Source organism: Trachypithecus francoisi, unplaced genomic scaffold, assembly GCF_009764315.1.
Source record: "Trachypithecus francoisi isolate TF-2019V2 unplaced genomic scaffold, Tfra_2.0 Lachesis_group8, whole genome shotgun sequence".
NCBI classification, from domain to species: Eukaryota; Metazoa; Chordata; class Mammalia; order Primates; family Cercopithecidae; genus Trachypithecus; species Trachypithecus francoisi.
Window position 1 is genome coordinate 46092345 of NW_022681473.1, and position 14099 is coordinate 46106443.

The 14099-nt window shown below is 39.6% G+C and overlaps 1 long non-coding RNA gene across 1 annotated transcript; it reads right to left on the reverse strand.

Moving 5' to 3' along the window:
* Window positions 1–1083: 1083 nt before the first annotated feature.
* Window positions 1084–13155, reverse strand: LOC117080949. The gene is made up of 3 exons (XR_004436018.1): window positions 13145–13155; window positions 8183–8185; window positions 1084–1231 (listed from the first exon to the last, which is right to left on the reverse strand). It is a non-coding gene; the product is annotated as an uncharacterized LOC117080949 (long non-coding RNA).
* Window positions 13156–14099: the final 944 nt, after the last annotated feature.

Genomic DNA, 14099 nt, shown 5'->3' on the forward strand with positions numbered 1-14099 from the left:
GTATTCATTTTAAGAGTTATTGGAAACAAATATGATAAAAATTTAGTATGTGCTTAATTTTGTGGAAGGTGTCTGTTAATACTTACTACATTATCTTCTAGCCTATGTGCCTGGTTTACAAACTTCCTTCCAGCATACCCCATGTCCTCATTCTTGGTGACTTCAATATCCATGGAGATAAGTCCATACAATGAACAGGACTTTGTTTTTAAGTTTTCATTCAGAATTAATTGTGGACTATGAAGAAGTTACAAAAACAGCACAAAGAGTTCCTGTATACCCATCACCCAATCTACAGCAATACTTACCTGTTAAATAAATGTATTATCAAAACTAGGAAATTGACATTGATACCATCTAATTATCTACACTTATCAAATTTCACCAAATATCTATAGTACCATCTTACTAAATTTTAGCAGTATTTGCATGCACTCGTTTTTGGAGTGAGATATTCTTCTATGTTTCATTCCATAACATTTTGTCACAGGTGTAGATTCATAACCACAATCACATTGAATTTAAAAGACTTTCTTCACCACAAAGATTTCCCTTGGGCTCCTCCTACTGTCACACCCACAGTATGCTTCTTCCCAAATTCCTCTGATGACTGATCTATTCTTCATCTCTATAATTTCATCATTTCAAAAATGTTACATAAATGGAATCATATAGTATCTAATCTTTTGACTTTCGCTTTTTTCATATAGCATAATGTCCTCAGGATCCACCCAACTTTTTGCAGGTATCAATAGCTTATTGCTGACTTCTTTTATACTACTGAGTAGTGTTCCATTGTATGGATGTACTATGCTTTATTTCACTATTCACAAGTGGAAAGACATTGCTGTTTTTTCTAACGTGGCATTTATAAATAAAGCAGCTACACACATATGTGCACAGACTTTTTTATTTTACTTTAAGTTCTGGGATACATGTGCATAATCCACAGGTTTCTAACATAGGTATACATCTGCCATGGTGGTTTGCTGCACCTATCAACCCGTCATCTAGGTTTTAAGCCCCATGTGCATTAGGTATTTGTCGTAATGCTCTCCCTCCCCTTCCTGCCTGCCGCCCGACAGGCCCCTGTGTATAATGTTCCCCTCCCTGTGTTCAACAGTTCTCATTTTTCAACTCCCAATTATGATTGAGAACATACGTTGTTTGGTTTTCTATTCCTGTGTTAGTTTGCTGAGAATGATGGCCTCCAGCTTCATCCATCTCCCTGCTAACATCCATCTCCCTGCTAAGGACATGAACTCATTCTTTCTTATGACTTCATAGTATTCCATAGTGTATATGTGTATATGTGCCACATTTTCTTTATCCAGTGTATCATTGATGGGCATTTGGGTTGATTTCAAGTCTTTGCTATTGTAAAAATAGTGCTGCAGTAAACATACATGTGCATGTGTCTTTATACTAGAATGATTTATAATCCTTTGGCTATATATCCAGTAATGGGGTTGCTGGGTCAAGTGGTATTTCTGGTTCTACATCCTTGAGAAATCTCCTCACTGTCTTCCACAATGGTTGAACTAATTTACACACCTACCAACAGTGTGAAAGCATTCCTATTTCTCTCCACAGCCTCTCCAGCATCTGTTGTTTCCGAACTTAAATTACCATTCTGACTGACATGAGATGGTGTCTCATTGTGGTTTTGATTTGCATTTCTCTAATGATCAGTGATGATGAGCTTGTTTTCATACATTTGTTGCCTGTATAAATGTCTTCTTTTGAAAAGTGTCTGTTCACATCCTTCACCCACTTTTTGATGTGGTTGTTTTCCTCTTTTAAATTTGTCTAACTTCCTTGTAAATTCTGGATATTAGACCTTTGTCAGATGGTGAGATTGCAAAAATTTTCTACCATTCTGTAGGTTGCCTGTTCACTCCGATGATAGTTTCTTTTGCTATGCAGAAGCTCTTTAGATTAATTAGATCCCATTTGTCAATTTTGGCTTTTGTTGCAATTGCTCTTGGTGTTTTCATCATGAAGTTGTTGCCCACGCCTATGTCCTGAATGGTATTGCCTAGATTTTCTTCTAGAGTTTTTATGGCTTTGGCCTTTACATTTAAGTGTTTAATCCATCTTCAGTTAACTTTTGTATATGGTGTAAGGCAGGGGTACAGTTTCTGTTTTCTGCATATAGCTAGCAAGTTATCCCAGCACCACTTATTAAATATGGAATCCTTTCACCATGCTTATTCTTGTCAGGTTTGTCGAAGATCAGATGGTTGTAGATGTGTGGTGTTATTTCTGAGGTCTCTGTTCTGTTCCACTGGTCTCTATATCTGTTTTGGTAACAGTATTGTGCTGTTTTGGTTACTGTAGACTTGTGATATAGTTTGAAGTCAGGTAGCGTGATGCCTCCAGCTTTGTTCCTTTTGCTTAGAATTGTCTTGACTATACAGGCTCTTTTTTGGTTTTAAATGAAATTTAAAGTAGTTTTTTTCTAATCCTGCATAGAAAATCAATGGTAGCTTGATGGGAATAGTACTGAAACTATAAATTACTTTGGGCAGTATGACCATTTTCACAATACTGATTCTTCATATCCATGAGAATGGAATTTTTTTCCATTTGTTTGTGTTCTTATTTCCTTTAGCAGTAGTTTTTGGTTCTCCTTGAAGAGATCTTTCACATCCCTTGTACATTGTATTCCTAGGCCTTTTATTCTCTTTGTAGCAATTGTGAGTGGGAGTTTACCCATGACTTGGCTCTCTGCTTGTCTATTATTGGTGTATAGAAATGCTTGTAATTTTGGCTGGGCGCGGTGGCTCACATCTGTAATCCCAGCACTTTGGGAGGCCGAGACAGGCGGATCACGAGGTCAGGAGATCGAGACCATCCTGGCTAACACGGTGAAACCCCGTCTCTACTAAAATACAAAAAAAATTAGCCGGGCGTGGTGGCGAGCGCCTGTAGTCCCAGCTACTCCGGAGGCTGAGGCAGAATGGCGTGAACCCGGGGGAGCTTGCAGTTAGCCGAGATCGTGCCACTGCACTCCAGTCTGGGCGACAGAGTGAGACTCCGTCTCAAAAAAACAAAACAAAAAAAAGAAATGCTTGTAATTTTTACACATTGACTTTATATCCTAAGACTTTGCTGAAGTTGCTTATCAGCTTAAGGTTTTGTGGCTGAGACTATGGGGTTTTCTAAATATACAATCATGTCATCTGCAAACGGAGACAATTTGACTTCCTGTCTTCCTATTTGAATAACCTTCATTTGTTTCTCTTGCCTGATTTCCCTGGCCAGAACTTCCAATGCTATGTTGAATATGAGTGGTGAGATAGGGCATTTTTGTCTTGTTTCTGGTTTTTAAAGGAAGTGTTTCCAGTTTTTGCCCATTCAGTATCATTGGCTATGTGTTTGTCATAAATACTTCTTACTATTTTGAGATATGTTCCATCAATACCTAGTTGATTGAGAGTTTTTAACATGAAGGGATGTAGAATTTTATCAAAGGCTTTTTCTGCATCTATTGAGATAATCACGTGGTGTTTGTTATTGGTTCTGTTTATGTGATGGATTACACTTGTTGATTTGTATATGTTGAACCAGTCTTGCATCACAGGGATGAAGCCAACTTGGCCATGATGGATAAGCTTTCTGATGTGCTGCTGGATTCAGTTTGCCATTATTTTATTGAGGATTTTTGCACTGATGTTCCTCAAGGACATTGGCCTGAAATTTTCTTTTTTTATTGTGTCTCTGCCAGGTTTTGGTATCAGGATGAGGCTGACCTTATAAAACGAGTTAGGGAGGAGTCCCTCTTTTTCTATTGTTTGGAATAGTTTCAGAAGGAACAGTACCAGCTCCTTTTGTAGCTCTGGTAGAATTTGTCTATCCATCTCTCTGGTCTTGGGGTTTTTTTCATTGGTGTGCTGTTAATTAGTGCCTCAATTTCAGAACTTGTTATTGGTCTATTCAGGGATTCAGCTTCTTCCTGGTTTAGTCTTGGGAGGATGTATGTGACCAAGAATTTATCCATTTCTTCTAGATTTTCTAGTTTATTTGCTTTGAGGTGTTTATAGTATTCTGTGATGGTGGTTTGTATTTCTGTGGGATCAGTGGTGATATCCCCTCTATCATTTTATTGTGTCTATTTGATCTTCTCTCTTTTCTTCTTTCCTAGTCTAGCTAGTGGTCTATCTATCTTGTTAATGTTTTCAAAAAAACATTATTGCTATGGCTAGCTCCCAGATTCACTGATTTTTTTGAAGGGTTTTTGGTGTCTCTATCTCCTTCAGTTTTGCTCTGATCTTAGTTATTTCTTGTCTTCTGCTAGCTTTTGAATTTGCTTGCTCTTGTTTCTCTAGTTTTTAAAATTGTGATGTTAGGGTGTTGATTTCAAGCTTTTTTAGTTTCTGATGTGGACATTTGGTGCTATAAATTTCCCTCTTAACACTGCTTCAGCTGTGTCCCAGAGATTCTGGTACATTGTCTCTTTGTTCTTATTGGTTTCAAAGAACTTCTTTATCAGCTGCGTCCCAGAGAATCTGGTACATTGCTTTAGCTGTGTCCCAGAGATTCTAGTATGTTGTCTCTTTGTTCTCATTGGTTTCAAAGAACTTCTTTATTTGTGCCTTCATTTTTTTATTTACCCAGTAATCATTCAGGAGCACCTTGTTCTATTTCTTTGTAGTTGTGCAGTTTTGAGTGAGTTTCTTAATCCTGAGTTCTAATTTGAATACACTGTGGTTGGAGAGATTGTTTATTATAATTTCCAATATTTTGTGTTTGCTGAGAAGTGTTTTACTTCCAATTAGGTGTTCAATTTTAGAATAAGTGCTATGTGGCGCCGAGAAGAATGTGTATTCTGTGATTTGGAGTGGAGAGTTCTGTCGATGTCTATTAGGTGCACTTGGTCCAGAGCTGAGTTCAAGTCCTGAATATACTTGTTAATTTTCTGTCTTGTTGATCTATCTAATATTGACAGTGGGGTGTAAAAGTCTCCTGCTATTATTGTGTGGGAGTCTAAGTCTCATTGTAAGTCTGTAAGAACTTGTTTTATGAGTATGGGTGTATGGGTGCTCCTGTACTGGGTGCATATATATTTAGGATAGTTAATTCTTGTTGCATTGATCCCTTTACCATTATGTAATGCCCTTCTTTGCTTTTTTTTCTGTGGTTTTTAGCCTGTTTTATTAGGGAGTAGGATTGCAACCACTGCTTTTTTTTTTTTTTTTTTTTTTTTTTTGCTTTCCATTTGCTTGGTAAATATTCCTTCATTCCTTTATTTTGAACCTAAGTGGCTTTGCATGTAAGATGGGTCTCCTGAATACAGCACACCTATGGGTCTGGACTCTTTATCTGATTTGCCCATCCTTGTCTCTTAATTGGAGCACTTAGCCCATTTACATTTAACACTAATATTGTTATGTGTGAATTTGATCCTGTCCTCATGATGCTAGCTGGGTATTTTGCACATTAGTTGATTCAGTTTCTTCATAGTGTCATTGGTCTTTATATTTTGGTGTGTTTTTGTAGTGGCTGGTACCAGTTTTTTATTTCCATATTTAGTGTTTCCTGCAGGAGCTCTTGTAAGGCAGGCCTGGGGGTGACAAAATCCCTCAGCATTTGCCTGTCAGGAAAAGATTTTATGTCTCCTTTGTTTATGGAGCTTAGTTTGGCTGGATATGAAACTCCGGGTTGAAAATACTTTTTTTTAAGAATGTGGAATATTGGCCCCCATTCTCTTCTGGCTGGTAGGGTTTCTACAGAGAGATCTACTGTTATTCTGATGAGCTTCTGTTTAAGATAGCCTAACCTTTCTCTCTGGCTGCCCTTAATATTTTTTACTTCATTTTAACTTTGGAGAATCTGACAATTATGTGTCTTGGGGTTACCCTTCTCAAGGAGTATCTTAGTGGTGTTCTCTCTATTTCCTGAATTTGAATGTTGGCCTGTCTTGCTAGGATGGTGAAGTTCTCCTGAATAATATCCTGTAGGGTGTTTTCCAGCTTTGTTCCATTCTCCTCGTCACTTTCAGTTGCACCAATCAATCATAGGTTTGGTCTTTTCACATAGTCCCATATTTCTTAGAGGTTTTGTTTGTTCCTTTTCATTCTTTTTTCTCTAATCTAGTCTTCACACCTTATTTCAGTAAGTTGATCTTTAATCTCTGATATTCTTTCTTCTGCTTGATTGATTCAGCTGTTGATACATGTGCATACTTCACAAAGTCCTTGTGCTGTGTTTTTCAGCTCCATCAGGTCACTTATGTTCCTCTCTGTACTGGTTATTCTAGTTAGCAGTTCCTGTAACCTTTTATCAAGGTTCTTAGCTTTCTTGCATTGGGTTAGAATATGCTCCTTTAGCTCAAAGGAGTTTGTTATTACCAACCTTCTGAAGCCTACTTCTGTCAATTTGTCAGTCTCATTCTCCATGCAGTTTTGTGCCTTTGCTGGAGAGGAGCTGCTAACATTTGGAGGAGAAAAGGCATTCTGGTTTTGGGAATTTTAAGGGGTTTTGTACTGCTTGTTCCTCATCTTTGTGGATTTATCTACATTTGATCTTTAAGGCTGATAACCTTTGGATGGGGTTTTTGTGTGGGGGTCTTTTTAGTTATTGCTTTCTGTTTGTTAGTTTTTCTTCTAACAGTCAGGCCCCTCTTTTGCAGGTCTGCTGCAGTTTGCTGGAGGTTCAATCCAGACCCTGTTCACCTGGGTACCACCAGTGGAGGCTGCAGAATAGCAAAGATGGCTGCCTGATCCTTTCTTTGGAAGCTTCATTCCAGAGGGTCACTGGCCCGATGCAACCAGAGCTCTCCTGTCTGAGGTGTCTGTCAACCCCGTTCGGAGTTCTCTTCCAATCGGGAGGCACAGGGGTCAGGGACCGACCTGAGGTGGCAGTCTGTCGCTTAGCAGAGCTGTTGCACTGTGCTGGGAGAACCCCCCTTGTCAGCATTAGCTGCTCTCTTCAGAGGCAGCAGGCAGGAAAGATTAAATCTATTGAATCTGTCCCTTCCCACAAGTTCTCTGTCCCAGGGAGATGAGAGTGTTATCTGTAAGCTCCTGACTGGGCCTGCTGCCTTTCCTTCAGAGATGTCCTGCCCAGTGAGGAGGAATCTAGAGAAGTAGTCTGGCCACAGCTGCTTAGCTGCACTGTGGTGAATTCTGCCCAGTCCAAATCTCCCAGCCTCCTTAGCATTGTCAGGGGAAAACCACCTACTAAAGCCTCAGGAATGGCAGATGACTCTCCTTTTACCAAGCTCCATCATCTCAGGTTGACTTCAGACTGCTGTGCTGGCAGTGAGAATTTCAAGCCAGTGGTTCTTAGCTTGCTGGGCTCCTTGGGAGTGGGACCTGTTGAGTGAGACCATTTGGCTCCTTGGCTTCAGCCCCCTTTCAAGGGCAGTGAACCGTTCTGTCTCACTGGGGTTCCAGGCACCACTGGGGTATGAAAAAACTCCTGTAGCTAGGTCAGTCTCTGCCCAAACAGCTGCGCAATATTTTGCTTGAAACCAAGAGCCCTGGTCGTGTAGGCGTATGAGGGAATCTCCTGATCTGCAGATTGCAAATACCATGGGAAAAGTGTAGTACCCAAGCTGGGGAGCACAGTTCCTAACAACTTCCCTTGGTTGGGGAGGGATGTCCCCTGGCTTCTTGCACTTCCCACATGAAGCAACGCCCCACCCTGCTTCTCCTTGCTCTCCATGGGTTGTACACACTGCCTAAAAAGTCCCAATCAGATGAACTGGGTACCTCAGTTGGAAATGAGGATATCACCATCCTTCTGCATTGGTCTGGCTGGGAGCTGCAGACTAGAGCTGTGTTTATTCAGCCATCTTGGCCTCTCTCCTGTACAGATTTTTAAGTGAACATAGTTTCCCAGTTTCTAGGATAAATTTTTCAGTTTCTAGGATACACTGGATTGCTGGATTGTATGAAAATGCAAGAGGATTTCCCAGAGTAGTTCTACTATTGTACTTTTTCATTGGTAGTGTATGAGACATCCAATTCCTTCAAACGTCAGCCAGTATTTGAAACTATCAGTATTTTATACTTAGCCATATTGAGAGGGTAGAGTGGTATCTCATTGCAATTTTTATTTATCGCCCTAAACATTAGTGATGTTGAGCATCTTTTTATGTGTTTATTTGTCATGCATATATCTCCTTGCTGAACTATCAGTTCGTCTTTTGCCCTGCTTCAATCCAGCTCTCCACTAACTCCGTGCCTGTTCCCACAGAACAGAGTGTGGCTGGAGCAGAACACACAACCATGCCTAGCAGTTTCACTGTACATTTATGACCTTGAACCTGAAATGTTCACTTATATCTCCTGAACAGTCATGTGACATTTCCATAATTGCATCTCACTCTCCAAAGGAAAATCTTCACGCCCCTCTTCTCTCTCCCGAAACCGCCTACTCCTCATTTTTTAAAAAATCATTCTCCGATGATGCTTCTCTGAGAATTACTCAATCTCCCCAGAGCGAACCTACCTGCCCATCTGCTTCTGAGCACATCTCTCTGCATGTTCTCTCATGCCAGGAAATGGGCTCTGCAAATTCCGGTTTGAAACTACCCTTTCCATTTGTGCAGTTTCCCCATTCCCTCCCTAGAAACATTTTATAGCATTATTGCCTCTGCCTTCTACATCATCAATGTTTCTTTCTCTAATGAATCCTTCCACTGCAATTGAAACACCCCATCCTATTGTGGGCTTAAAATACCATCTAAGCCCACATTCCTCTCCATCCACAGCCTGATTTCTCTACAATCCTTTAGAAAGAAATATATATGTCTTCCAAAGAGTTTCCTGTACTCATTATCTTCATGTCCTCACTCTTCCTCATCTCTTCTCATACCTCTATCTGTGTCTCTTAACTAGATCATTAAATTTAACTTTTTGCTTGATAATATATTTGTGACAGTAATAAAGTCAGAACTTTCAAAAATAATCTTTAAATACACACACTGCAAGCTGTCATTCCCATGTTAGGTCCTCAGGCATCCTTGCCTCGTTAACAAAGACGTCATATTATACTTAATAATAATTTTGTATTAATTCACAAATATTTAATGATAAAACAACTACATATTTTTATCATACAATATATACACTTGTCTGCATTCTTTTTAAAAAATCTAACAAATTCTGGGGGGCCTTTTATATTAGGTTTCTTGTTCTTTCTGTGTATCTACAGAGTATTCTACTGCATAGATAGACCATAATTTATACAGTATTGATGGCTATTTTGGCTGTTACCAGTCTTTTACTGTAAATAACACTGTATTTATTAACTTAGTACATAGATCTTTTGAACACGCACAAATGCATCTCCAAGATAAATTCCTAGATGAGTAATTACAGAGAAAAAAAGAATGATACTTTATAGATGCTTACACGAGCTGAAAATTGCCTTCACTGTAAGTTCTAAACAACTGTATCCTCAGCAGAAATGGGTGAGGGTGCCTGATCCCACTCTATGCCCACAGTGTATGCTATAAAACTTAATGGTTTTTTAGATTTTGGTAAGTAAAATAAAATTCTAATTTCAATTGGCATGTCTTTTATTATGAGTTGCATTTCTCCTCTTTCTATATGTTTAGGAGCCATTTTTATTTTCTAGAAGTTGTGAATCATAACAAAGTTATTTTCTTATTAGCTTTTTGAATTTTGAATTATTAGTATCATTTTAGAAAAATTTGTCTCAACCAAGAAAATTTGTATTTTGACTATAACACACATTACCAAATATCTCCCCGTTTATTTATTTTATTTCATTTGTTAATTAATTTTTTGAGACTGAGTCTCCATCACCCAGGCTGGAGTGCAGAGGTGCATTCTTGGCTCACTGCAACTTTCCTCTACTGGGTTCAATTGATTCTCTTACTCATCCTCTCCAGTAGTTGGGATTACAGGCCTGCGCCACCACACCCAACAACTTTTTGTATTTTTAATAAAGACTAGGTTTCCATGTTGGCCAGGCTGGTTTCATACTCCTGACCTCAGGTGATCTGCCCCCCTCAGCCTCCCAAAGTGCTGGTATTACAGGAGTGAGCCATCACGCCTGGCCACAGTTTATTTATATTTTGATTATGATGGTTCATGTCATGCTAAAAATAGCTTTTTTTGTTTTGTTTCGTCTTTGTTTTTTTGAGACAAGGTCAGGCTTTATCAGTCAGGCTGGAGTGCAGTGGTGTGATGTTGGTTCACTGTAATCTCCGCAGCCTGGGCTCAAGCTGTGCTCCCACCACAGTGTCCCGAGTAGTTGGGACTACAGACATGCACCACCACACCTGGCTAATTTTTGTATTTTTTGTAGAGACGGGTTTCACCATGTTGCCTAGGATGGTCTCAAACTTGTGAGCTCAAGCAGTCCACTCACCTTGGCCTCCCAAAGTGCTGGGATTATATGAGTGGACCATCACAGCTGGTGTTCTTTTTGTCTTCATTAATATTGTCTTTAATATCTTCTGTTTTCTATTCTATAATTGAAAGCCTTTTTCCACTTTGATTTGAAAACTATTTTGCTATGGCTCCTCCAGGTAATTTTATTTTCATTATAAAATTTTAAGTACTGTGTTCAGATTTATCCTCAAATTATATGTAAAGTATACTTCCACCTTTATTCACTTCACACAGAAACTCAGTTGTCCCAATCCCATTCATTCAATAGTGCCTGTTTTACACACTACTTTGATATACAACCTTTATCATATATAGGCATACGCTGAAGATATTGGAAGTCTGCTTAAACCAATGCAATAAAGTAAATATTACAGTAAAGTAAATCATATGAATTTTTGGTTTCCTGGTACATGTAAAAGTTACACTATACTGTAGTCTATTGAGTGTGCAATGGCATTATGTCTAAAGCAATCTACATGCATTACTTAAAAAATACTTTTTTACTAGGAAATCATAACCATCATCAGAACCTTTATCAGCCAAATGCTTTGCTGCTGGAGGGTCTTGCTTGATATTGATGACTGCTGAGGTGGCTGCTGAAGGTAAGACAGGCTGTGCCAATATCTTAAAACAAGGCAACAGTGAAGTTTGCCACGTCGATTGACTCATCCTTTTATGAAAGATTTTAATGTAGCATGCAATGCTATTTGATAGCATTTTACACACAGTAGAACTTCTTTTAAAATGGAAGTCAGTTCTCTCAAACCTTGCCACTGTTTTTATCAAGGAAGTTGAACAAGATGGAATGTGATGGGAGAGGCTTATATATATTGGATATGGGACAGAGGCCAAGAATCATCTCAGCTAGGGTTTGTGTCTCCAATACCTCTGGCCGCTGATTTGTCCATAGTCCTCATATAGGAAATAACAAGTCTGTCCAGCACCTTCATAAGCCTGGATTGCTCACCAGCTTTGACTCCAGCTCCTGTGGGCATCTCCTGAATTAAGCAACACAGAAGGCTCCTCTGAAGTCACCGAATCCCAGAAAGGCTCTCTACCTTTAGAACAAGGGAAGTCTTCACCACTGGACAAAAGAGAAAAAGATAAGGGTAAGTACCAAGAATTGTCATCTTCCATAGTCAGTTATGGTTTTTGCTATACGATCATTTCTGTGTTTCCACCTAGGTGCAACAGGCAGGGGATCATGAGCTTGTTTCAGGAAAAGACAGGAGACATGAAGTCTCCTTCTGGAAATTGAGTGCTGCCAACTCAAACAGTATGAGCCTCAGTTGGGGTCCCCACTTCTGATTTATCTACCCATATCACCTCCTTTATTCCAATCACTGATCTGTCCTCATGGAGAGAATTCTGCCTCTCACATTCATTTAAGGAGCTAAAGGACATGTAGGCATTGCTTCACAGAGTTGAACTGCTGTAGAAGCAGGTTTTGTTGTTTTACTTACTTTTCTAAATTGTTAATCCTTGCCTGTCTATAAACGTTCAAGGAAGAAAAAGGAGGTCCCAACTGAAATGACTGAGGAGTGTTTCATGAGGGAAGTATTTACAAAGATGTGCAAGGTTAAGGGAAAGAGACAATGCATGGGTCAGCACCCTAAGCAGCAACACATAGGGGAGCACTACTTCCTCCCTTAGGCTGAAAGGGAGAGGGAAGGAGCAGTTACCATTGACACCATAGCTATAGCTGTAGCTATAAGGGTGGGAGAGCATGAGCAGGCAGATAGAGAAGCCCTGCATGGCCAACACAAAGCCACACAGGCTGATATGCTTTGGATCTGTGTCCCCACCCAAATCTCATGTTGATTGTAGTTCCCAGTATTGGAGGGAGGGCCTGGTGGGAGGTGATTAGATCATGTGGATGGTTTCTCATGAATGGCTTAACGCCATCCCCCTTTGGTATTGCTGTAGTGATAGTAGTGAGTGAGTTCTCATGAAATCTAGTTGTTTAAAAGCGTGTTGCACCTCTTCCCTCTCCCTCTTGCTCTTGCTCTCACTGTGTGAGATGCCTCACTCCCCCTTTGCCTTTCACCATGATTGGAAGCTTCCTGACGCCTCCCCAGAAACAGAAGCTGCTTACTGTATAGCCTGCAGAGCCATGAGCCAATTAAACCTGTTTGCTTCATAAATTTCCCAGTCTCAGGTATTTCTTTATAGCAATTCGAGAATGAACTAATACACAGGCAGAGAACCAGGAGGTGGAAATCCCAAGTGGCTCTCCTGCTGTCCTCCAGTATCCTGCTGGTGTGTCCCAGTGTCACTATTCCACCAGACACTGGAATTAAAAAGATTCCCACTGATGTGGTACATAGAAGCCACTCTCCTGGGATGTCAAACAGGATAGAGAAGAATGGAAAGCAAATCCTCATAGCAAATGAGACTATCCTTATCTCCTTCTTATATCCTAATTCCTGGGGTTTTCTCTGACTAAAGGTGATTGATACCTGTCTCATTTCAGCTCTATCAGACTACCTTAACGTTTGGCATGTCTTTCTCTACTGTCACTTCTGTGCAGAAATGTTTGCATTCATCAAAAATGCATAGAAAATAAAGTGTAATTTTAAAGAGAGAATGTATTTCTTTTGTTAAGAATATAAGTTTGGCTGCTCTCATAAATACACAAAGTAGAAATATCTTAAACGAGAAAGTACAGTTGTGCCTCTGGGTCACTAGGTCCTGAATCTGCAGATTCAACAAACTATAGGTGGAAACTATTTTTAAAATAATGGTATGGTGGAGTTGTGTATGCATTGCACAGGAACAAACTTGTTTTTCCTTGTCATTACTTCCAAAAAATACAGTAAAACAAGAATTTACATGGCATTTGCATTTTGTCAGTTATTCTAAGTAACTTAAAATGATTTAATGTGTCTGGGAGAAAGTGCATAGGTTTTGTATAACTATCACATCATTTTATATAAGGAAATTGAGCATCTGCAGATTTTGATGTGTGCTGCGGTTCCAGAAACAAGCCTCTTGAATACCCAGAAATGACTATCTTTGAGATCTGTGCTGGATGCTCCAAGGCATTGTACATCAGAATTCCAAAAATTAGTACTCCACAATCCCTAGAGAGTTACCCTCATCCTTGTGATCCCACATGGTTTCCAGCCACACCAGCATTCCAGTATGATGGAAAAAAATGAAGAAAAGAAGGAGTTTTGCTTATTTGATTGATCCTCTGAGCCAGGACTTGCTTATATCACTTTTGTGCATCTTTCCTTGAACAGCACTTTGTCATACAATGGCTCCCTCCATCAAGGAAAACTGGAATATGGGTCCTTGTGCTGCTTTTAAACTCTCAGAATTGTTACGTGACCAAAGAGGAAAATGAATATTAGGGCAATGTAGCAGTCTCCTCTGCCTCTGACTGTCTCTGATTCTGTGCTCACATCAAGATTTATCAGAAACTCCTCTGAAATGATGAGTGATATGACAGAGAACTGTATAGAAGTCTCATGAGAGCTCCAGGGACGCGGGGCTGTTACTGGACCTACTGTTTGTGTTGTGATCTCAGAAAAACCCTTTAATTCTCTAGGTCTTGGCTTCATCTTACGTTATATGAAGATAATACCGTAGATGATATTTAAGGAATACATGCTAAATGTTGGTGATACCACAGTGAAAACGACAGGCATGACTTAGTTGGTATGAAGCTTCAGGTTTCATGAGGAAGACAAGTACACCATTACCCTAAATATAGATGGACAA